Here is a 22,937-nt window from a genome sequence, read left to right as displayed (position 1 = left end):
AACTCCACCTGAGGCAACTTGTCACTGTGCACTGCTGTCGTCACTTCTAGTAATTTTGACATCTTTTGAATTTCCTCTTTCAGCATTTACTCAACTGTTATAAACACACATGTACACACACACACACACACACACACACACACACACACAGAGAGAGAGAGAGAGAGAGAGAGAGAGAGAGAGAGAGAGAGAGAAGAGACTGTGCATTCCTTCACGATGTCTCAGCCCTTCTCAGTGCTTCCCTTTTTAGAATGAACTAAGAAAATAAGGCAAACCTTTTTAATTAGCAGGTTAGCATAGGATAGATTGCTGGAAGCCTCTTGGACCTCCATCTTCCCTACTTCTAAAGAGGACAATGAGCTGAACCACTTGAAGGAAGGAAGGAAGGAAAGAAGGAAGGAAGGAAAGAAGGAAGGAAGGAAAGAAGGAAGGAAGGACAAAGGAGTGAAGGACAAAAGAAGGAAGGAAGGAGGGAGGGAGAAGGAAGGAAGGAGGGAGGGAGAAGGAAGGAAGGAAAGAAAGTTTAAAGAACCAGTTCTGAGAAGCAGTTTGACTGAGGATATATGAGTTTATAGCTCAGCTTCTCCATTCCCAGCCTACTAACTGCCTTAACTGTGTCTCCTGTGTGCACTCACTGGGACACACATGTGCATGCATACACACACACACACACACACACACACACACTCACATATACACATATACTCACACACAATCACACACTCACATATACACACTCATACACACACCACAGCTGACACACTCACACCCTCACAGCCACACATATACACACCACACACACACATACACATACTCATAATCACACACATATACACACTCATGCATATACACTCATGCACTCACACCCAATAGCATAAAGTAGATGGAAGATTCCATAGGTAAGAAGGCATCTAAGTATGAGGGATGGGTAGGAAAGAAAAACAAATATTACATGTCTCTCCTCATCTGAAAGAGAACCTATAGTCTCATGTAGAACAGTCACTACAGGAGAAAGGGAAGCAGATAGAGGGTGGAGGAAGACGAGGGTAACAGAGAGCTCTTCTGAGAGAGAGCCAATATAAAATGATACATTCTATCAAAGTATCACGATGAAACCCACTGTGCTGAGTGGCGATGAAAATAAAGTAATTTAAAATTACAAGTTATCCAGCCACGGTGGTGCGCCTGCTTAATCCCAGCACTTGAGAGGCAGAGGTGGGTGAATCTCTGTGAGTTTGGAGCCAGTCTGGTCTACAGAGACAGTTACACAGGGCTACACAGAGAAAACCTGCCTTAAAAAACATGACAGACAGGGGTTGGGGATTTAGCTCAGTGGTAGAGCGCTTGCCTAGCAAGTGCAAGGCCCTGGGTTCGGTCCCCAGCTCTGAAAAAAAGAAAAGAAAAAAAAAACACGACAGACAGACAGCTATAGATGGAGGATGGATAGATAGATAGATAGATAGATAGATAGATAGATAGATAGATAGATAGATAGATAGATAGATAGATAGAATTACAATGTAAAAACACACTACTGGTGAGAATAAGCACATTAAATTTGTCTAAACTTGGCGAAATATTATACTGTATCATTACATGTAAGACCGTTTTGCTTGCACGTATGCATGTGCACTATGTACATGCCTCGTTCCTGTCAAGGCCAGAAGAGGCCATGTGATCCCTCAGACCTTGAGTTACAGGTGGATGTGAGCTGCCGTGGGGAGACTGGGAACCGAACCCGGGTTCTCTGCAAGAGCAGCAACCACTCTTAACCAAGCTCTAGCCTCAATAATAGATTTGTTTTAAGCTACCATTTTTTCTAAATAATGAAATTAGATACTGAAGTCCAGGAATTAAAAGTAACTTGTTTATAACATTTAGTTAATATTTATAACCAACGATACCTTATTCTTGGCAGAAAATAGCGGTTCTGGGGATGCCCCTATACCCAGGGAACAAACACCGAAACCTCTGAAGTGAGATACACTAAGTAAAGCACCAAACGTGTAAGCCTCTTTAGTCCTAAACACCGGGCAGCAGCTCTGGCAGGGCAGGATATATGCTGAAGGGAGGTGCCTGCACCCTCCTTGAGCTTGTAGACTATGCATGTCCTTTCTAACCCCTGCAAAACTATCGTGTTTAACTGGCATGCGGCATAAAGCTGAACTACAATTAAAGCCCACAGAAGATCCACCTCTGCACCAACCAAAGAATAAATCTAGGGACAAAAGCCTCGGTCAGGCCCGGAATGAGTGACAGTGCTAGGCTCCACAAAAACCACCAAAGCCCTTTTCTTCAAAACGAAAGGATATGTAAGACCTCATTTTCTTTAGTCCAAACTTGAATATAAAAACTATCTCAGTAACAGCGAATCCATGCAACCGAAGACCCAGGCACCTTGCCACACACTAATTAACTTTTCTCATGGCTACATAAAATACGTCCTAGCTTTCATCTCATGGCTTTCTAAACTCCTTTAAAAAAATTAATGGAGGGGCTGGAGAGATAGTTCAGCCGTTACGAACATGGACTGTGGGGACTCCTGCTTACTTCTGAGCATCCAAAACCCAGCAGCTCAGACCTACAAAAACCTGTAGATCCAATGGCAAAAAGTGCCTGAACCCCTCTGTGACACTCATAAGTACCTGCATTCACATGTACATACTCACACATGGACCCATATACATATACATATACATCATATACATAATATACATATATTCATATACATATAAATCACATACATATATATCATATACATTATACATATACATACACATACATATACATTATATACATAATATACATACACATATACATCATATACATGCACATATACATCATATACATATATATCATATACATTATACACATACACATATACATAATTAAAAGTAAAATACATCATAATAAATAAATAGAGAGGGGAGGAAAATGAGCCACTCACTTTCTCAGTATATACTATAGAGGAGTCCATTTCCTCTACCCATTTCTGTCTAATTTCTTTGGCATCCAAAGACGCCAGTCCCATGCGTGTCCATTTTCACTCTGAGACACCAAGCACATCTGTCCTATCCTGTCCTTACTTCCCATGCTCTGATCAAATGCACCTGTCACCAGAGACCCGTTAAGATAAGGTTCCTAGATATGAAAACCCATTGGCATTATTATAGTCTGATTTCCAAAACGTGAATTGGGCCAGATGGACCTCAGACCAAACTTGACTTGGGGTCTGGTGGGACTGTGTGACTTCACTACTGTAGATGTCATTTCTAGTCGCAGATGACAACATTGTGGCAGTTGAACTTGTCATTGCTTTCCTTTCCTTTCCGACTTGGAATCCCTAAGCTAGAATAACTGTCCTTAATGGCTAGAGCGTCGCTAAAATATTTTACCAGATACTGGCACGGGGTTCCTTCCTGCCTTTGACCATTTATGTTCCCAGATGAAAGACACACAGTCAGCCTTTATATTTTAATATGCCTTATGCAGCACAATGGCTGGGCAACTGCCTACCCGCCCTCCTTGTCCTTAGAATCTACCTCCCACAGACAACCTGAATTAGAACTTTGCTTCATCTGGTCTGCTCTCAACTCTGAACAAGCAGTCCTCTGGGCCATATTCCCTGGGCCCAGAGATCACGGTCACTCTTCTTGCCTCTCGATCCCACGGCTGCTCCTGTCTCTTCTTCCTTCCTTCTCCTAACTGCACATTCCCTAAGGCATGGCCCCTCTCCCCTTCCTGCTCCTCCTCCGGGTCTGGGGCCCAAGAAACCTAGATCCCACCCCGCCTATGTCTCTTCTTCCCAGCTATTGGCTGCTGGCATCTGTATTTACCAATCAGAATTAACTGGGAGTAGGCTTGCAGAAGCTACAGTGTAGACTCCAGATCTGGGGGCCAACACTACAATAAATAGCAAAAGACAAAACCGCAACACTGGAGGAAGAGGCGTCTGCTGCTGCTGCTGCTGCTGTTGCTGTTATTGCTGTATTAAAACAGAGCAAAGCTGGAGAAAGGAGAAAAACTAAGCGGATGGGTCATGAAAGGTGTAGTAAAACAGGAATCGCTTGGCTGCCAGGTGACTTCCGGCTGTCCTTCTTTGTGAGGATGGAGGCAGAGGTAGCTACATTGTGGCACACACTGGAACAGACCTATTCGGCAGTGTGACTGTGCCTTCTCTAATCTGGACTTGTCAAGTCAGACAAACCGCTTCATTTCAGCTTGATGACTCCATTTGGACTTTCAGCCGCGTTTGTTGAGGCTTCGTTCAAAACTATGGCTTTCTGTGTTTAATGCAAGTTTCTTGTTCTTATCGGAGTGTGAATTTCCAAAAGATCAAAATGAGACTCATGCAAATATATAGTAAACACAAATTAAGAAAAAAAAAAAACAATCAACTACTTCCTAGAGACAAAAGAAAGGTAAAGGTGCTTCAGGAGTGAGAGGAGAGACTGTGATATGTAAGCCAGTGGGAGGCCAAATGGGTAAAGTCATTGAGAAGTTTTCAAATACCGACTGACAGCTTTCAGGACACTTAAACCGTCACCTTGACACGATCCCCTCAATTAGAAATATGGTAACATTTCTTTTTATACCAATTCAGAATAACTTAACACCTGGCTTCTCAGAGTCTGGCTCCAAGTGAGAGAAAAACCAGAGGTCAGCATAGTCCTGGCTTCGTTCTCCCAACATAACTAGGAAACATACTGAATTTGAGAAGTCTGGATGTGCATACAGGAAGGATACCAGCGCATCTGCAAAGGTGGCTTTTTTAAAAGTCGTAATTGCGTGTGAATTGTTAGGTAAAATCAGCTCCAGTTTACTGTAGCTAACCAGGAAGACATAAACATGATCTTTCTATTTAAAACAACTGGACACCAGGGAAACAGTGATGTGTGTCTGTGATCTCGAATTCAAGGGGAGTTCAAGGTCATCTTTCACTACGTATTGAGTTCAATACCAGCCTAGGTTCCAGCAGACTCTGTCTCAAAATGAAATGAAATGAACAAATAAAAACACAACAAAAATAGTGACGGTAATAATGATAATAATAATAATAAAATAACAACAACAACAACATTAAATACTACTGTCCACTGCCAGTGAGGGAACTCAGAGCTCATACATGCTAAACCTGCAATCTGTCACTCAACCACACACCAGCTTGAACACCGACATTGAGTGGAGCTCAATGAGTGGACAATGAGTGGAGCTTTAAGATGTGTGACAGGTACTATATACATTTAAACCTTATTTGTTTTTTATCGAATTCATCATTAAGTCCTTACAGTACTTATAACTGCTGTGTCCCCCTCTCCCTATCAAAGTCCTCCCCAGCTTCCTGGGAATGAATATCCAGAAAAATCACAGATTCTCTATGAGGAAGTCACACTCACACATCCTGTGCTGAATGGAAGGATGTGAGGTCTGCCGCAAGCCTTCTCTCACATTCTCCTGCAAGGAAGGCTTTTGAAAATCTCTGTAAGAACAGGAAATTGAAATCATTTCCCGTGTGCTCCTCCCCGCCCCCACCACACACGTGGTGGGAAGCAGAGCTCAGTCAAGGACATCACTTCTGTTGAGAATTTGTGGGGAGCTAGCTTCCTATCACAGCTACCATGAATGACCTTAACCAGATCCTTTAAGCCATCCACACCTCAGGAGTGGTGGAGAACAGGTCTCTTTCTGGACCTGGTCCTAATCATTTTTTGTCGTATTCATTCTCAGGGGACACTGACCTTTATCTAGGTCACCTGGGTCTCTGTGCCCAGCCTTCACTGGGATGTTCATAGTCTTCCTATGGCTGGCTTAGACATGTCTCTACCACGTCTTTCCTTTCAGTGTGTTACATGGGTTGAGAAGGTAACTATGCAGACGGTGACAAGCCTGGGAGATGAAGGCACATCTGATTAAGCCCACGGAGCCCATCTAAGTATGGTGCTTCTTGAAATCTATACCAGAAAAGGCAGTGTAAAGAAAACACTGGAGTGAGACTTGCTATAGCCTTGGCAAAGGTCACTGTGTCAGTCTGGACAATGTGTGACTGGGTCAGAGATTAATTGTTCTGTCTCTGGTAAGGGTCAGCCGACCTGGTTCTAATAATGACACTGCCGGCTGTGAAAAGCACAGAGAAGCCATCTGAACCTGGAGGCTGGAAGCACGAAAGTGATGTAACCCCCAAACCCAACTGGAAGGCATAAGGCCCCCACCCCGTTAAACACACATGTGCAAACATCTGTAAGGGTTAAGTTCTAAGTGAGCATAACTACTATTTTCACGTTTAGTGCTCTCTGTGCATTGAAGTGTATCCAGTAGAACACCATGGCCTACCCAGTGGTGTCAATGAGATGCTGTCGAAAAAGTTCACACTGAGTTAGGGTGTGGTGTGCTTCTTCCTGTGACTCACTCGTATCCTTATCTGGGCATAGATACACATGGAGGGAGAAGACCATCTGAGGACAAGGACAGATGCAACTGAGAGCCAAGGACCCCCATTGACAGCAGCACCAGAAGGTAGTGACAGGAAGGAAGAAACGTTGCCTAGAACCTTCAAGGAGAGTCCAACCCAAGGCAGGTTATGGCTTCAGGGCCCCAAGCTCCAGAAGATCAAAGCAAAAATGCTGCCTTAAATCATTTGTTCCAGCCTGGCCATCGGGTGCACCTCTTAACCCCAGCACTGGCAGCGGCAGGCAAATTCATGAGTTCGAGGTCAGCCTCATCTTCAGAACAAGTTCCAGGACAGCTGGACCTATACGGAGAAACCTTGTCTGGGAAAAACAATAAACAAACAAACAAGTAAATAAATGAATGGAAGGAAGGGAGGGAGGAAGGAAGGAAGGTGTGTGCTGATGTGCCCATTAAAATATCCCTTTTCCTCAGATGCTTGGTAACTCAGAACTAACAGAAAGGGAATTAAGGAACAGGTTAGAGGGAAAACCTAGGAGCCACCGAATTGTTTATCTCTCCAAATTCCCCCACATCCACTGAAAGAAAGAAACTGTATAGGTGAGACAAGACACTCCTCTCCATCTGTCTGTCCCTCTGTCTCGCTTTCTCTCCCTCTTCCTCTTTCTCTCTCCCTCCCTCTCCCCTCCTCTCTCTCATCTGTCTGCCTCATCAAACGATCATGCATAGAGGCCCAGAGGCTGACATTGGGGTATCTTCTTCAGCCACTTCTCCATCTTATGTGTTTTTGTTTGTTTGTTTGTTTGTTTGTTTGTTTTTATTGAGACAGGATCTCTCACTGAACCTAGAGCTCATTACTGTAGCCGACTGTCCAATGAGCCCTTACTATCTTCTGCCGCCCACCTAGCTTTGAGGTTACAAGCATCCGGCTTTTGCAAAACGATGTATTTTAGACCTCTGAGCTCAGGTCTTCGCACTTGCATAGGCAGCACTTTACCCATTGGGCCACGCCCCTAGCCTAATTCTCTATTCGTTCTTACTTCCCCCGGTGAAACAGCTAAATGTGCGCATGAGCAGCCATCATTCTGGAAGTCAAGGGAAGAGGAAGGCAGGCCTCAGTGGCCCCACCCTTTCATAGCAAGCCTCATGAAGTTTGTATGTCTGCGGTCCCGTCTTCCCAGGGGCGTGGGGGAGGGGTGGTTCAGCATGGGTCCCAGGGGACTTTGAGGTTTGCCAGCTTGAGATATATGTTACATAACACTTAAAACCTTTATTTTCTATTTCCTCTTTCAAAATAAACCTAGCAACTAGACTTAAAATAGTCACCGGAGATTATCCGCTAATATAGCAGCAGCCTTGGCGCAAACGTGAAGAAGAACCTCTTGTCTGATATTATTAAATTCACAGCAAGACCCCTTCAGTTGGCGAATTTAAGTTCTAAGAGAGTTTAATGTTCTCTTTTCTAACTGCATTCCACCTCCTTTCTCTGAAGGGGGCTGTTTGGGTCCTGACATCAATTCCCCCAAGACATCAAGCTAGTTCCAGAAATTGATGTCACTGTACACCGACTCCCCTGTGTCGACGATAGCATAACCCCTACAGGTCTTTAACCTGGGTAATACCCACCAGCAGCCTGTAATCCTGAGACCACAGAAACTGTCGGGAACACACAGTGGGTACTAGGCCAGCCAGCATTGAATGGCAAGAGTCTGTCTCAAAAGCAAACCACGGAGCAAAATAATAAACCCGGGAAGTTGTTCCATTTTCCTTTGTCCTTAGAGACCTTGCCTTTTGTCCCATAATTAATAGCAAAGTGATGTCGTAAGGCAAGGAGTTACAATGACTTGCTCAATTAACAGACTGTTTAGGATGTGTGTAGGGGCTGAGGGAAGGGTTTCGTCATAGACCATCCTTTCAACAGTCATAAGACATCTGATTCTTCTGTGTTTCTGTGTTTCTGTTTTGTCTGGTGCATCCCATTCTGAGCAAGAGGATGAACTGAGGGTCTTGAACATGCCACCAGGCCTGTGTGCTCTAACACTAGGCTGTATCCCCAGCTCTCAATTCTTTATTCAGACTTTTTATTTAAATACAATTTGCTTTAACTGATACAAAAGGGCATACAAGTTGTGTCTATTAATGGAGAGGCTCAATATACATGCACATATACATTGCATAATGCTTGAAGTGGGCTAAACGTGCCCATCTCTTCAGTTGAAGGGTCCTCTTTCAGCTCTTTCTCTAGCTTTCCAACTGTAAAATGTACTTTTAAAATTGTCTGTGGTTGTCTCGCTAATAGTTCACCAGAACTTCCTGTCCCTTTCTACCTGTAATTGAAATCTATGCATTGACGTTTTCTATCTTTTCCCCAACCTGAACTGGCCCCAGCTTCTAGCAACCATCATCCCACATTCAATTTCTATGCCAACATTTCAGTGTCTACAGACGCATGTGGTCATGTGGCATGTGGCATGTATCATGTGCCTGGCTTATTCCACTTGCATAATGGTTTCCAGTACCACCCACACCATCGCAACTGCCAAGATTTCCTTATTTTTATGACTAAAGAGCCTTCCACTTCATGGATGCCCCCACATTGTCTTTACCTGTCTGTGAATCAACAGGTCCTACCTGCTTGCTTTCCTTGGCTGTTGTGAATGGTCCTATGACAAATTGAAGATTACAGACAACCTTTAAAGATTTTATTTTTATATCTAATTGTGTGTTTAAGTTTGTGTCTATGGGTGGATATATACTGGAAGGGGGGTTATGGAGACCAAATATAGCATGGGACCACCTATACCTAGAGCTATATGCTGCTTTGATGTGCATGCTAGGTATTGAACTTGGGTCCTCTGCCAAAGCACTATGTGCTTTTAATCACAGCCCTGGGAGTCTCATTAATATACGAGTTTCCTTTGCTTTGAATTGCTGTGGGGTTTCCGGCTCACATGGTGGGTTTACTTTTGCTTATCTGAAGATTCCATATGAAGTCCTACTGTGTCTATGTGAATCATATTCCCAATTGTATTCGACTCACTTTCTTTTCCTCACCTGATTTGCGACCTTAGGTCGTTGATAATAGCCACTCTCCTGTCCGAGGTAACACCCTGGCTTACCTTTGCATTTCTCTGATGAGGGTTCACTTCTTGTCCTTCCTGTTTTACAGGCGGGATTGAGCAGCAGCTCAAATCCTGGAGGGTGACTCCAGAGGCCGCACTGTAGTCGTCAGACAATACGGAAGTTGTGGGAACCCAGACACTTGGATCTATGAACAAAGACATTTGTCCTCCTGAGCACCACCCTTAGAAATAAATATATTTCATTCTCCCATCACCCTTAAAAGTAGAAATCAATATATTTCACTTTCCCTTCTCTCCTAGATAACTCTAATCCCTTAATCTATTTTATTCTGTTAGACACTGGTGTGATTGTGGTGGTGATTTTACCTCCGTTCTCTTAGATGGTTTTGCATTGGTAGGAGGAGACGGGGCCTTGCACATTCCAGACTATTCTCCAACACTGAGCTGTGACTCTGTCCCCAAACAAACTTCTTCTTCCTCTTTTTGACTTCGTTACCACTTTCCAGAGGGAGTGCTTTTCTCTCAAATCTAACTTTTCCCCTGCAGCGAAGATATACATTACAATAATCATGCAATCTGTTTAAAGGAATACTGAGCAAGGAAAAAACGCTGCCCCTGTTGTCAGTTTCGTGGCATACTTCAATGTACGTGAATATGTTAGGAAATTGTTATTTTACAGCTCATATTGCGATGTTTTAATAATTTACCCTCAAAGCTCTCTTTTTGATATATGCTGGTTATCTCAGTTACTCCTCTATTGCTGTGAGGAGACCCCAGGACGAAAGCGACTCTTAAAGGAAGCATCGGATTGCTCACAGTTTCAGAGAATGAGTTTGTGACCATCATGGCAGGAAGCATGGCAGCTGGTAGGCAGGCTTGGTGCTGGGGCAGTTGCGGAAAGTTCACGTTTGATCCATAACTTGCAGGCAGAGATGGAGAGAGTGAATGGGCCTGCCTTGGGCTTTCGAGACCTCAAAGCCCACCCGGCAGTGGCATATCTACTCCAACAAGACCGCACCTTCTAGTCCTTTCCAAAATAGTTCTGCCAGTTACAGGCCGAGCATTCTAACATGAGCCTGTAGGAGCCATTATTTGTTCGAGCCACCACATTTTTCTAGCAGTCAGTTGGAAAATAACAAGGACTAGCGCTGTAGACACGTGATGTTTCTGAAACAGTCTTGAAGCCACTTTCTATGACCAATGGCCATCTGAGAGATGCTTCATCAGAAAACTGAAACTGGTGTAACCCAGGACATTTAGAAAAATACACACGACTGCAGTATCCAGATTCTAATGTTTCCTCGTGCACATATACGATGAGCATCTTGCTAGGGGGAAACAGACTAGAAGAGTCTGGCAGAGTCAGGCTTCTGTGTACACTTCTACAGATGTTTGAAGAAGCCCAGATCATCCTGATAATATTTCATAGTCAGTGAAAGGACCTCAGAATCAACACAGGACACCCCAAGACCAAGTTCTCAGCAGAAAGGACATTAATTTGCCCCAGAGGGAAAAGGGGAGGTGAATATGAGACTAAGTCAGGAGAGAGAGGAAGCGGGGTGGGGGTGGGGTGTTGTTGGGAAGAGAAGAGAACAAGAGAGGGTGGGAAAGGATATCTACCCCAGAAAAACAAAAGACTGCCTCTGCAGAGCAGGGATTCTGACATGGCTGGTAGGCAAATGGGAGTTTATAAAGGTACAAGGGGAAATCTTGTGTTAAAATGAGGCTTAATTTTGACTGGTCATGTTAATCAGGGTAGTCAAAAGGGGACTGGATTTCAATACTTTGATAGGTGGACCTTGAGAGTCAGCCTCTGGCAGTGGCCAAATAAGGGACTAGACCTAGGTGGCAAAGGAGGAGTTTTAGCGAGGCAGAAGAAATGGGGGAAGGGCAAGACCTGCCCCAGTCATATATGCCACGCGGCTAAAGCCCCTTCCGTCAGTGTGTATTACATGCACATAGATAACTCTACTCATGTGAAACAGATTAAAATGCTTCTGCGGGCTGGAGAGATGGCCCCGCGTGATTGAAAGCCCTCGCTGCTTTTGTGAAAGACCTGGGTCCTGTTTCCAGCTCACGGCCGGTAGCCCCTCCCACTCTCCGTAACTCCAGTTCCAGGGGATCTGCTACCTCCTTCTGACTTTAGTTGGGACCCCGCACACATGAGGGACACACACATGCATGCCGTCTCTCACGCATAGATATTAGGTAAAATAAAATAATTTTGTAATCTTTTGTAGTTTTTAAAACCTTTGTCGACTCTTCATGAATTTCACACCACGCACCCCAAGTCTCTCTCACCTTCCTGTCCCACCATATTGTTCTTGCAATCTCCCCCTCAAAAGAAAACAAACAAAAAAAAGCAAATAAAAATTAAATTAAATAAAAAATACTGCTGTAGAAGCTGCACTGTGTCACAGTGTGTCGCACAGTGTGTCTTTTTTTTCCCCCAAGCAACTTTACTTGCAAGTGTGATTGCAATGTATCATTGGTAGGATCTAGGCCTCTGGCCTCCGCTACACTAACAACACTGGATCCTCACCAGGACTCCTTTCAGATATCCTGTTGTTGCCCTGTGTCACGGAGATACTTCAACTCTGGTTCTGCAGGACCGTTCCTTCATTCAGTTTAGCAGTTAGTAGATGGGGTGTTGGGGCGAGCCCACTCAAAGACCTTGATCTGGGCCTGTGTGGTAGAAGAGTTGGTCAGCCTACCTGTTCTCCTGTGTCCACCCACCAGGGCCAGCTTTTTGGCTCTGATCAGAGGAAGAGCAGGGCCAACTTTCCTGTCTGCAGCAGCTGACAAGAAACAAGACTGGCTCTCCTGCTCTAATGCCACCAGGGCCAGGTCTCTAACACTGCTCTGGCAAGCACAGGGTGGGGCCAGCTCAAAGGGTGTGTCAGCTCACACAACCTCAGGGCTGTCTCTCCAAAGCCCATGTCACCAGGGCCAGCTCTCCCACACTGCCCAGGTGGAGGGCAGGGCTATCTCTCTTGTGCTTATGCCCTCAGGGTAGGCCCACCAGGGCCAGCTCTACTGTGCTGCCCAGGTGAAGTGCAAGATTCTCTCTCAGGAGGGTTGTAGCCAAGGAAGAGCCAAGCTAGCTTTCCTGCTTTCAGAGACCTTTGCAAATTTTATTGAATATTGCTTATATTTTAATAATATTGTAAATAGAAAAATTAGCAAAACCAATAAAAGGAGATATAGATATATGCTCTGAAGAGATTAAGTTTTATTAAATATCTGTAATAAAACTTGTATTCTCTCTCTCTCTCTCTCTCTCTCTCTTATTTTTTTGAGGGGGAGGAGAAGGTTTTGTTTTACTTTGGTTCTGAGATAGGGTCTCACCAGGAGTTCAGGCTAGATTTGAACTTACTGCGCTGTCCACGATGGCATCAAATTCATGATCTCTGTTGTATGGTGAGCTGTTTTACTCCTGGCTTCAAGCTACTGGAATAACGACTCAGACTCAAAATATATTTACAAACACCTAGAGCATAGAGCTAGGCTTGTTCCCTGACTAGCTAATAATTTAAAATAACTCATTTACATTAATCTGCATTCTGACACATGGCTGGTTACCTCTAATCAGATATCATGTATCTGTCCTCACATCTTCCCCTGTGACTCTTTCAGTGCCTGGCTCTATCCCAGAACTCCTTCTGCCTCCTGGATGTCCCTTCCACCTTTTCTTCCACTCTTTCCTATAGGCTATAGGTTTTGTTAATTGACAGGGAATGCATCCATACAATGCACCAGGTATTCCCTCTACCATCTTGCCTCTTTAGCTTCCCTAGACTTAAAACTACTTGAGTGGATGGCACACAATTACATTCTTTTTTCAAGTGGAAATTGTTTTTTAATTTTATGAGCAGTGTAGCTTATAAAAAATGAGCCCATTGTTATGTTTATTTATTTTGAATTTTTGCAACAGAGTTCATGTAGCCCAGGTTGAGTACGAATTTCTTGACCGCCTGGATTGTCCTGCCACTGTATCCAGCAGAGAGGACCACAAGTCTGTACACCATGCTTAGTGCAAACTTTGCTTTTGCCTTTCCCTTTCAGTTTGCAGACGGTATTTTAGTAGAGGATAACCTATTATTCCCAATCTCGGTGACCCTTAAGAAGAAGTACTTCCTATCCTCATAACATCTGCTCCAGAGCTTTGGGGAGCAGCTTTGACAAACAGCTTGGACTTGAGATTTGACAAGAAGCTATCGTCTGAAGACAGCAGAGCTTCGAACTCCACTGCTCTGCAAGCTGGCAGCCTCCCCGAGTAGCTGCCAAGCTGCTGCGGACTTTTGGCAGAAGACCTCACTTTTTATGTTAACCTACCATCAGATGCTTGAATGCCTTTTTGATACTCAGTGGGCTATCAGCCAACAGCAGACAATTAGGGAAGAAAAGTACAGCTCCAGGCTTTTGTACTTCCTAACTGGACTCGGAATCCTGCAATCTCTCACCACTCACATCATTGAAATGAAAGGTACGCTCCAGCAGTCAAGGGATGTCATTAAAACTTGAGCACAGGTCAACATGGGGATATTTACAAACCTGGTATGAACAACAAACAGAAGTGTAGACCAGTGTTTTTTCTTTTTATCTATTATTTTCCTAGAATATATTTTGATGATATCTCTGTATTGCATCTCCTTCTCAGGGCTGGATTTTAGTTTTTTCTGATTTGAGCCTGTGCACGTCTTGTATATGCTGTCACAGTCTCTGTGAGTTTATATGTTGTATCCGAAAGATGTTGTCATGGAGCCATCTACCATCTCAGGCTCCTACAATCTTTCTGCATCCTCTCCTCTACAGATCCTTGAGCGAGAGGTTTGATAGAGACACTATACCATTTAGGGCTGAGTATTCTGAAATTTCTCACGCTCTACACATTGTCCACGGTGGGGTGTCTGTTAATTCCCGTCTACTGCAAGGAGAAGCTTCTATGATGAGGATCGTGCAATGCTCTGACCTATGTGTACAGCAATGTCATTAGGAGTGAATTTATTGCTATGTTCCTTTAGCAGAATAATGGTAGGTTTTTCTCTCTAGCCCATGAGTGACCTGTCTTGTTGAGGTTTGGTCTGTTGCTATGTATTGTTGTTGCTGTAAAATTATAATAAAAAGGGCTGTCTATTTTTTTTTCTTTTCTTTTTTTCGGAGCTGGGGACCGAACCCAGGGCCTTGTGCTTGCTAGGCAAGCACTCTACCACTGAGCTAAATCCTCAACCCTAAAATGGCTGTCTATTACCCTGCACTAGGTCCAGCACCGCAGTGCTCCAAGATATCTGGTAGACATCTTCATCTCAGTCAGCAAAGCCTCTTACCTGCTCTGCTCCATCCCATATCACACGCCCGATGGCTGCTCTCTGAGCCTGGCAACAATCTCTCTACCGGTCTAGTTCCCAAGACAGGTTGCTACCAAGCCAAACATACACATCCCAATTTCATAGCAGGTTAGCGTGTCTAGCCACCACACACTCTCTTAAACTAAATTGCCACAGGAAAGAATACACAACACAATAACTCTGATCCAATTGATAAGATATAATTGCACACCTAGACATATAAATCCCTGTACACATCCATCCCTTAAGAACATTCATAACAACCTGTCAATGTGCAGAGAGGAATCTTAACATCTGGCCCCATGTCTCTCAGCTGCCTCTCTCTCTGGTTCCAATCTCCTCCTCTTCCCTAAAACTTCTCTCCCACCCATCCTTCCTTCTCATCCAATAACAGACCTTGTTCTATCTTGTACCTGCCTTCACCTGTGTAATGACATCATCCTACATATTGTAATGCTAATTTCTATACCCAAAGGTCTAGACCTACATGTCAAGTCTTACGTTTATAAGCTTTTGTTGTAAAAACCTTGTTCCTTGTTTTAAATCAATCGGTTAAATAAAATTGGCCACAGTCAATTACTTGAGAGATTAGAGGTAGGTAAGTTTTGAGTTACCTGGTTAGGGGTGGAGAAGAGAGGGGAGTGAGGAGAGAGACCAGAAGGAGAAAGGGGAAGAACTAGGGAGAAGAGGAAGCCACCATGAGGGGAGATAGATGTTGAGCACAAGGCCAGGAGAAACACCAAGTATTTGGGGTACAACAGTGGGAAGGTGGCCAGGCTAGCAGAAGAGTAGATTAGGGGTACCTCCCCACAGTAATTATCAAAGCCAAATGAAATAATCATAGTCTGAATCTCATTTATTTGTAAGCTAGTTGGGGACAAGCTTAAATTGGTTGCACTACACTTTTAAATCTCAGATTGTTGACTGCTTTGGCAGTATCAGGTATGGTTTTATCTCTAAATCTCTAAATCCAGTCAAATTGTTTGCTTACTCTGTAACATTCGTGTCACTACCTTTCCAGTATATCTTGCATGTAGGACACTGTTCTAGGTTACAGGGTTTGCAGCTGTTTGATAGTGTTTATTAATACCTACTTCCTACTGCAGTAGTGAACAAAGTATCGCCCAGCACTCTGAATGCTAGACAGTAGGGGTGAAGCTTTTAGTAGAGCACTAGCTCAGTTTCTCCACTTTCGATGACATAGGTAAGTGTTGTCTTCAGCAATAAAGCCTTACCATCAGGTTTTGGAAAGTAAGCAATAGCTTGTGACATTTGGAGGAGTCTCTGGGCTCTCCAAGCTATAACCCATCTCTGGTACTGGAGGATTTACCTGGTGGCAAAGGTTGTCACAAGGTGGCATAGTTCAGGCATTGTCTCCCTCATTATATGGTGAGTCCATTTAAATTCCTCTCTTGATGCTTTTAATATTTCTTCTTTGTTTTGTGAATTTGGTGTTTTGACTATTATGTGCTAGGAGGAATTTCATTTCTGGTCCAATCTATTTGGAGTTCTGTGGGTTTCTTGTGTGTGTATGGGCATCTCTTTTTTTAGGTTAGGGAAGTTTTCTTCTATAATTTTGTTGAAGATATTTACTGACCCTCTAAGTTGGGGATCTTTGCTCTCTTCTATACCTATTGTCCCCTTGGGTTTGATCTTCTCATTATGTCCTGGATTTCCTGGATGTTTTGGGTTAGGAGATTTTTTGCATTTTGTATTGTCTTTGACTATTGTGTCAATGTTTTCTATGGTATCTTCTGCACCTGAGATTGTCTCTTCTCTCTTCTATTCTGTTGGTAATGCTTGCGTCTATGACTCCTGATCTCTTTCCTAGATTTTCTACCTCCAGTGTTGCCCCCCTTTGTGATTTCTTTATTGTTTCGATTTCCATTTTTAGATCCTGAGTGGTTTTGTTTAATTCCTTCACCTGTTTGGTTGTGTTTTCCTGTAATTCTTTAAGGCATTTTTGTGTTTCTTCCTTAAGGAATTCTACCTATTTACCTGTGTGGACCTGTATTTCTTTAAGGGAGTTATTTATGTCCTTAAAGACCTCTAACATCATCACCAGTTGTGATTTTAAATCAAAATCTTGCTTCTCCTATGTGTTGGGATATCCAGGGCTTGCTGTGATGGGGGAACTGGGTTCTGTTGATGCCAAGTGGCCTTGGTTTCTGTTGCTTAGGTTCTTGCCCTTGCTTCTCGCCATCTGCTTATCTCTGGTGTTAGCTGGTCTTGCTGTCTCTGACAGTGGCTTAACCCTCCTGTAAGCCTGTGTGTCAGCACTTCTGGAGACTGGCTTTCTCCCAGATCTGAGTACAGAGAGCTATGTCACAGGGTCAGATCCAGGAGCAGGGGGAAACCTGAAGGATCCTGTCTCAGTGTGTTCCTTGGTTCCTGTGTTCAGAGGGCTCCAGGCGGGTTCCTCTGGGCCAGAAATGTGAGCAGAAGTGGTGGTTTCACGTGTAGTCTCAGGATTGTCTGCACTTCTGAGAATCTAGCTCTTTCCTCATGGGATATAGGTACAGAGAGTTCTGTTACGAGGTCAGCTCCAGGCACAGGTGGAAACAGGAAGGATCCACAGCAGCCTTATTTATAATAGCCAGAAGTCGAAAAGAACCCAGATGTCTCTCAACAGAGGAATGGATACAGAAAATGTGGTACATTTACACAATGGAGTACTACTCAGCTATTAAAAACAGTGACTTCACGAAATTCATAGGCACATGAATGGAACTAGAAAATATCATTCTGAGTGAGGTAACTCAATCACACAAGAACACACAGGGTATGCACTCACTATAAGTGGATATTAGCCTAAACGCTCAGATTACCCAAGATACAATCCACAGACCACATGAAGCTCAAGAAGAAGGACGACCAAAGTGTGGATGCTTCAGGCTCTCTTAGAAGCGGGAAAAATATTCATAGGAAGAAATACGGAGACAAAATTTCAAGCAGGGACTGAAGGAATGGCCATCCAGAGCCTGCCCCACCTGGGTTTCCAGCCCATATACATACAGCTACCAAACCTAGACAATATTGCTGATGCCAAGAAGTGCAAGAAGTTCCCTTAATATAGCTGTCTCCTGAGAGGCTCTGCCAAAGCATAAAAAATATGGAGGCAAATGCTTGCAACCAACCATTGAACTGAGAATGGGTTCCCATTGGAGGAGTTAGAGAAAGGATTGAAGGAGCTGAAGGAGTTTTCAACCCCATAAGAACAATACCAACCAACCAGAGCTCCCAGGGTCTAAACCACCATCCAAAGAGTACATATGGGCAGACCCAGTGCTCCAGCTGCATATACAGCAGACGATGACCTTGTTGGGCACCAATGGGAGGAGAAGCCATTGGTCATGCCAATGCTGGACCCCCAGTGTAGGGAAATGTCAGGGTGGGGAGGTGGGAAGGGGTGGGTGGATGGGTGGGGGAACACCCTCATAAAAGAAGGGAAAGGGGAAATAGGATAGAGAGTTTATGGATGGGAAACCAAGAAAGGGGATAACTTTTGAAATATAAATTTAAAAATATCCAATAAAAAAAGAGAGGAAGCTTCTGCAGTAGTTGGTTTCCATATGGCTTTTCAAAAGGCACTTAGTGGTAATTATGTCTCTCCACACTCTCTCTGTTATCCTGCCATCCCATTACCATTTCCAGTTAATCCTCCTATTCTACCTTTCACTTCATCTCCTTATAATACTGTGTTTTATTTCTGCTTCATTGAAAGGTCCCTTCCTCCCACACTGTCTTTTGCTAGTCACCTAACCTTTGTGATTATTTAGATTAAAACACATATGTCTTAAGTTTAAGTGGTAATATCCACATATCTGAGGAACCATGCAACATTTTTGTCATTTTTATTCTAGATTACCTCACTCCGGATATTTTCTGGTCTCATCAACTTGCCTGTGAATTTCATGATTTCACTCTTTTTTACCGGTGAATAATATTTCACCACGTACATGTACCACATTTTCATTATCCATGCATCTGTTCATGGGCATCTAGGCTGTTTCCAACTCCTGGCTATTATGACTATAGCAGCAGTGAACATGGATGAACAAGAAACTCTGGAGGTAAACACAGAGTCCTTTGGTTATAGGCCCAAGCATAGGTAAATCAATTCTCTGCTGTTTGAAGATGTCCACAATGATTTCCATAGCAGCTCTACAAATTTACACTCCCACCAGCAAGGAATAAGTTTTCTCCTTTTCCCTTCAGCTTTGCCAACACATGCTGTCATTCTGACTTGTGTAAAATGAACTCTCAGAGTAGTTTTCATTTGCATTTTCTTGATGACTACCAAACACTGAACTCTCATTTAAGCAGTTCTCAGTCATTTGCGGTTCATCATTTGAGAATTCTCTTCTGAGGTTCATACCCTACTTTAAATTGTTGTTGAGTTCCTTGATACTGATATTTTCCATTTTTTATATATTTTAGATACCCACTCTGTATTGGCTATGGACTTGGTAATGATCCTTCCCTACGCTGTGGCCTGTTGCTTTGTTGCATTGATAGATGGCGGTGTTCTTTGCCATATAGAACTTTTTCCGTTTCGTGAGGTTCATTTATTCACTGTTGCTCTCTCGTGTTCAATTCAGGAAAACTTCTTCCTCAAAGAATTAATAAAAATATTTTGTGGCAAGCCTTGCAAAGGAAATGAAGGGCATTTTCAATGAAACCTTCAAAACACTGGAGATAAACTGAAACAGGTACTAGGCAGTGGAGAGCATTTTCTGCTTCAGAATCTGGAATAATCAATATTGTGAAAATGAATGTCTTCCCCAAAGCAATCTACTGATTCAATGAAATGATAATCAAAATTCCATTCTTCATAGACATAGAACAACAATCCCTAAAGCTCACACAGGAAGCCCAAAAGCATCCTCTGTATCCAACGTAAGCCCAGCTTATCACCATATGTAAGAAACACACAGAAACCCATAGCTGCAATCACCTGATCTATTAACAAAGCATCCAAAAATATAAACAGAAATAAAGACACTTTTTTTTAAGAATTAGACTGTCAAAATTGGATAATCACATGACAAAGGTCAACTCCAAATGATCAAAGACTTTTCTATAGTACTCAAGCTCTGACACTGTTAGAAACAGTAAAAATAGTTTAGGAGATCACCATGAAAAGGGCTTTCTGAATCTCAGAAAGTAATATCAACAACTGAAAAGTGAGAGTTCAGGAAGTAAAAGTTACTGTAAAACAAATAAAGCCATTTATTGAATGGAAAGAAAGCCTACAGCACTGGTTCTCAACCTTCCTCAAGTTTTGATCCTTTAAGCAGTTCTTCATGATGTGGTGACCCCCAAACATAAAATTAATTCATTGCCACGTCATGACTGCAATTTTACTACTGTTATGATTCATGATGTAAGTATATGATATGCGGGATATCTGATAGGTGACTCTACAAAGGGGTTATGACCGCAGGTTGAGAACCAGTGACTTTCAGACTGGGCGGAAAGTCTTCGTTAGCCTTATACATGACAGAAGATTAATGTCTAGAATATGCAAAGAATGCAAAAAACCCACTAAATAAGAAGTTTCAGAGCCCATTCAATAAGGAGGTTAATACAAAGAGCATTGAATTCTCAAAAGATGGGATTGAAAGCAAGCCAGTAAACAATCAGAAATGTGTTCTGCCTCACTAGATATCAGAGAAATGGGAGGAAAGCCCACAGTGAGCTTCTCTCTTCCTAAGTCAAAACATAAGTAACTTAAAAACAAAAAAATAAATAAAAACGAAACGAAAGAACAACAACAAATGCGGCTGAGAATACGGACAGAGGGAACCTATATATTACTAATGACAAACCATCCCGGCCCAAGGTAAGAGTAGACAAATGGCCGCCGTACAATGCTGGGGAGGTTCTATTCAGCTACCAAGAACATATTAAACCGCTTCCAGGAAAATAGGTGCAACTGGAGTGGATCCTTTATGGCAAATGAAGCCAGCCTCAGATACACGCATACCATAAAAGTACATCTGCACATAATCAGAAAGAGGAAGTGAAAATGTTGAGGGAACAAAGAGGACAGAGGGGAAGGACTAAGAACCAAAAGACTGGAAGGGCGAGGAGGTAGGAGTTGGGAGCTGTTAGAACACAGGACTGCACCTTGGGGTCAGATCCCACAGCCTGAGTGTGGCCACACCCTTCCACAGCTCTCTCTGAGACAGAGTTAAGGAGCAGGGTTAGCTGTGATTGATGGCTCTCATTTTATAGCATGTGTCCCGCTCTACCCCCATGCTCCCTGTCATATAACCTACGTTGAGCTAAGTGTGTGCTGTGAAGCTTTCCACAAACATTCCACAAACATTGCTAAACGTCAGAATTTTTCTTCTCCTGGGGGTTTTTAGTCCAGAGATGAAGGCTGGTCTCTGAAGTGGTGGTCTGGCATCCCAAATTGCCATCTCTCTCCCCAATATTTCTCATGGATACTGTTTCTCTTTCTCTTCTCCTCTCTCTCTCTCTCTCTCTCTCTCTCTCTCTCTCCCTCTCTCCCTCCCTCCCTCCCTCCCTCCCTCCCTCATTCTTAATGAAGTGTCACGTTTTAATGAGAAAGCTCTTCTTCATCTGAAAGCTTCTGTGTATCTACTCCCCTATAAACTGAATTGTTCCTGTCTAATTCTCTCCCCATCATGGGGCCCTTTATTCTAATAAATCTCACTGAAAGGAATCGAGTATCAGCTTCCTTTGAGGACTGAACACTTCTATATTCTTTTATGGCAGGGTTGCGGGAATAGTTTTTTTTTCTCTCTTTTTTCTTTTTTTCAGAGCTGGGGACCGAACCCAGGGCCTTGCGTTTGCTAGGCAAGCAGTCTACCACTGAGCTAAATCCCCAACCCTGGGAATAGTTTTAAGGTGTGATATGTACTTCTATGAAAATTACAGGGACAGGAAGCTAAATATTAAAGAAGTAGAGACAAACTCTCTGTGTGAATAGTGGAGGCTCCACCACAGGGACCCAAAATACAACTCCAAACCAAAGCAAAATGGTGCCAAGAATTCCACACATGACAGTGCTACCCAAAGGTGGAAAAGGTAGAAGAATATTAGACAACCACCACTTTATTCAGACACTAAAGGAATCACCGCCAAAAGTCCGCCAAAGGTCAGGGATTCCCTGACCAGGAGAGCTCCTCTTTTCTTGCCCCCAGTTACCCAACACTGAATTTCACAATGGGGACTCCAGCCCTAGTCAGTCTTGTGCCTGCCCTGGTTATAAAAACTAAAGCCCAGTAGCAATACTCGTAACTTGAGTCAAGGACAACTATTGTGGCTACATTAAAATGTAACCAGTGTCCTTAGCACTGTAACAAATGCCCTAAGGAGTACAGGGGAAGACAAGGCAACTGCCCTAATTTCTTCAACTTTCATGGTGGGAGGTTTAAAAAGAATCAGTAAGTTTGTGTCATTTCAGGCGTCGTTTATTATCACTGCTGTTATTCATTTAGAAAGGGGAAATGTAAGTAACTAAATTCCTCATACCAAATAGCAAGAAACTCCTGCCACAAACCGAGGTAGTGCTCCCCCCCCCCCCCACATACTTGCTACAGAAAGTAGGTAAACTGCTGAAGCAGATGCCATAGAGAAATGAGACAGCTAGCTCAGGGGAAGATGGCTATCCACAGCCATTTCTGCCTTTGAGTTCTTTAAATTAGAAGGAAAAAAAGCTAACCCTTTAACCTTAACAAATATATTATAACTTTGTGTAAAAAAGGGAGCTCTCCAGACATCTGAACAGTAGGGTAAGTGTTGGGAAGGCAAAGGTACCACAAAGTACTTTCAAATCTACTTCGTGTGTGACATCCTAGGGTGTGGGATGCTTCCCAGCCAGCTAGTTTATAACGTCTTTCTAATTGTCTTATCTTAAATAAACTCCAATGAATACAGGCATTGGGAGGGGCTTTACTTTCTGATACCTAAAACAGGCTCTCACTTTCTTTTTTTTTTGGTTCTTTTTTTCGGAGCTGGGGACCGAACCCAGGGCCTTGCGCTTCCTAGGCAAGCGCTGTACCATTGAGCTAAATCCCCAGCCCCAGGCTCTCACTTCTGTAGCCCGGCTTGGCCTCGAACCCACAAA

At 43.3% G+C, this 22,937-nt stretch overlaps 1 long non-coding RNA gene across 14 annotated transcripts in view; it reads left to right on the top strand.

Moving 5' to 3' along the window:
* The window catches only part of LOC108351529 (uncharacterized), an 83,576-nt gene that overhangs the window by 28,133 nt on the left and 32,506 nt on the right, over nucleotides 1-22,937 (top strand). For 5 of the 14 annotated variants that reach the window (XR_015625886.1, XR_015625878.1, XR_015625887.1 and 2 more), the window contains one exon: nucleotides 13,554-13,974. The exons of the other annotated variants lie outside the window; for them this stretch is intronic. This is a non-coding gene — a long non-coding RNA (uncharacterized LOC108351529). Of the gene's footprint in view, nucleotides 1-13,553; nucleotides 13,975-22,937 lie in introns of those variants that run through there. 14 annotated transcript variants of the gene reach the window in all.

Source organism: Rattus norvegicus, chromosome 7, assembly GCF_021556685.1.
Source record: "Rattus norvegicus strain SHRSP/BbbUtx chromosome 7, alternate assembly SHRSP_T2T, whole genome shotgun sequence".
In the NCBI taxonomy this organism is placed as follows: domain Eukaryota; kingdom Metazoa; phylum Chordata; class Mammalia; order Rodentia; family Muridae; genus Rattus; species Rattus norvegicus.
Note: the sequence above shows the minus strand (reverse complement) of the source record. Positions and strands in the feature narration are given on the sequence as shown.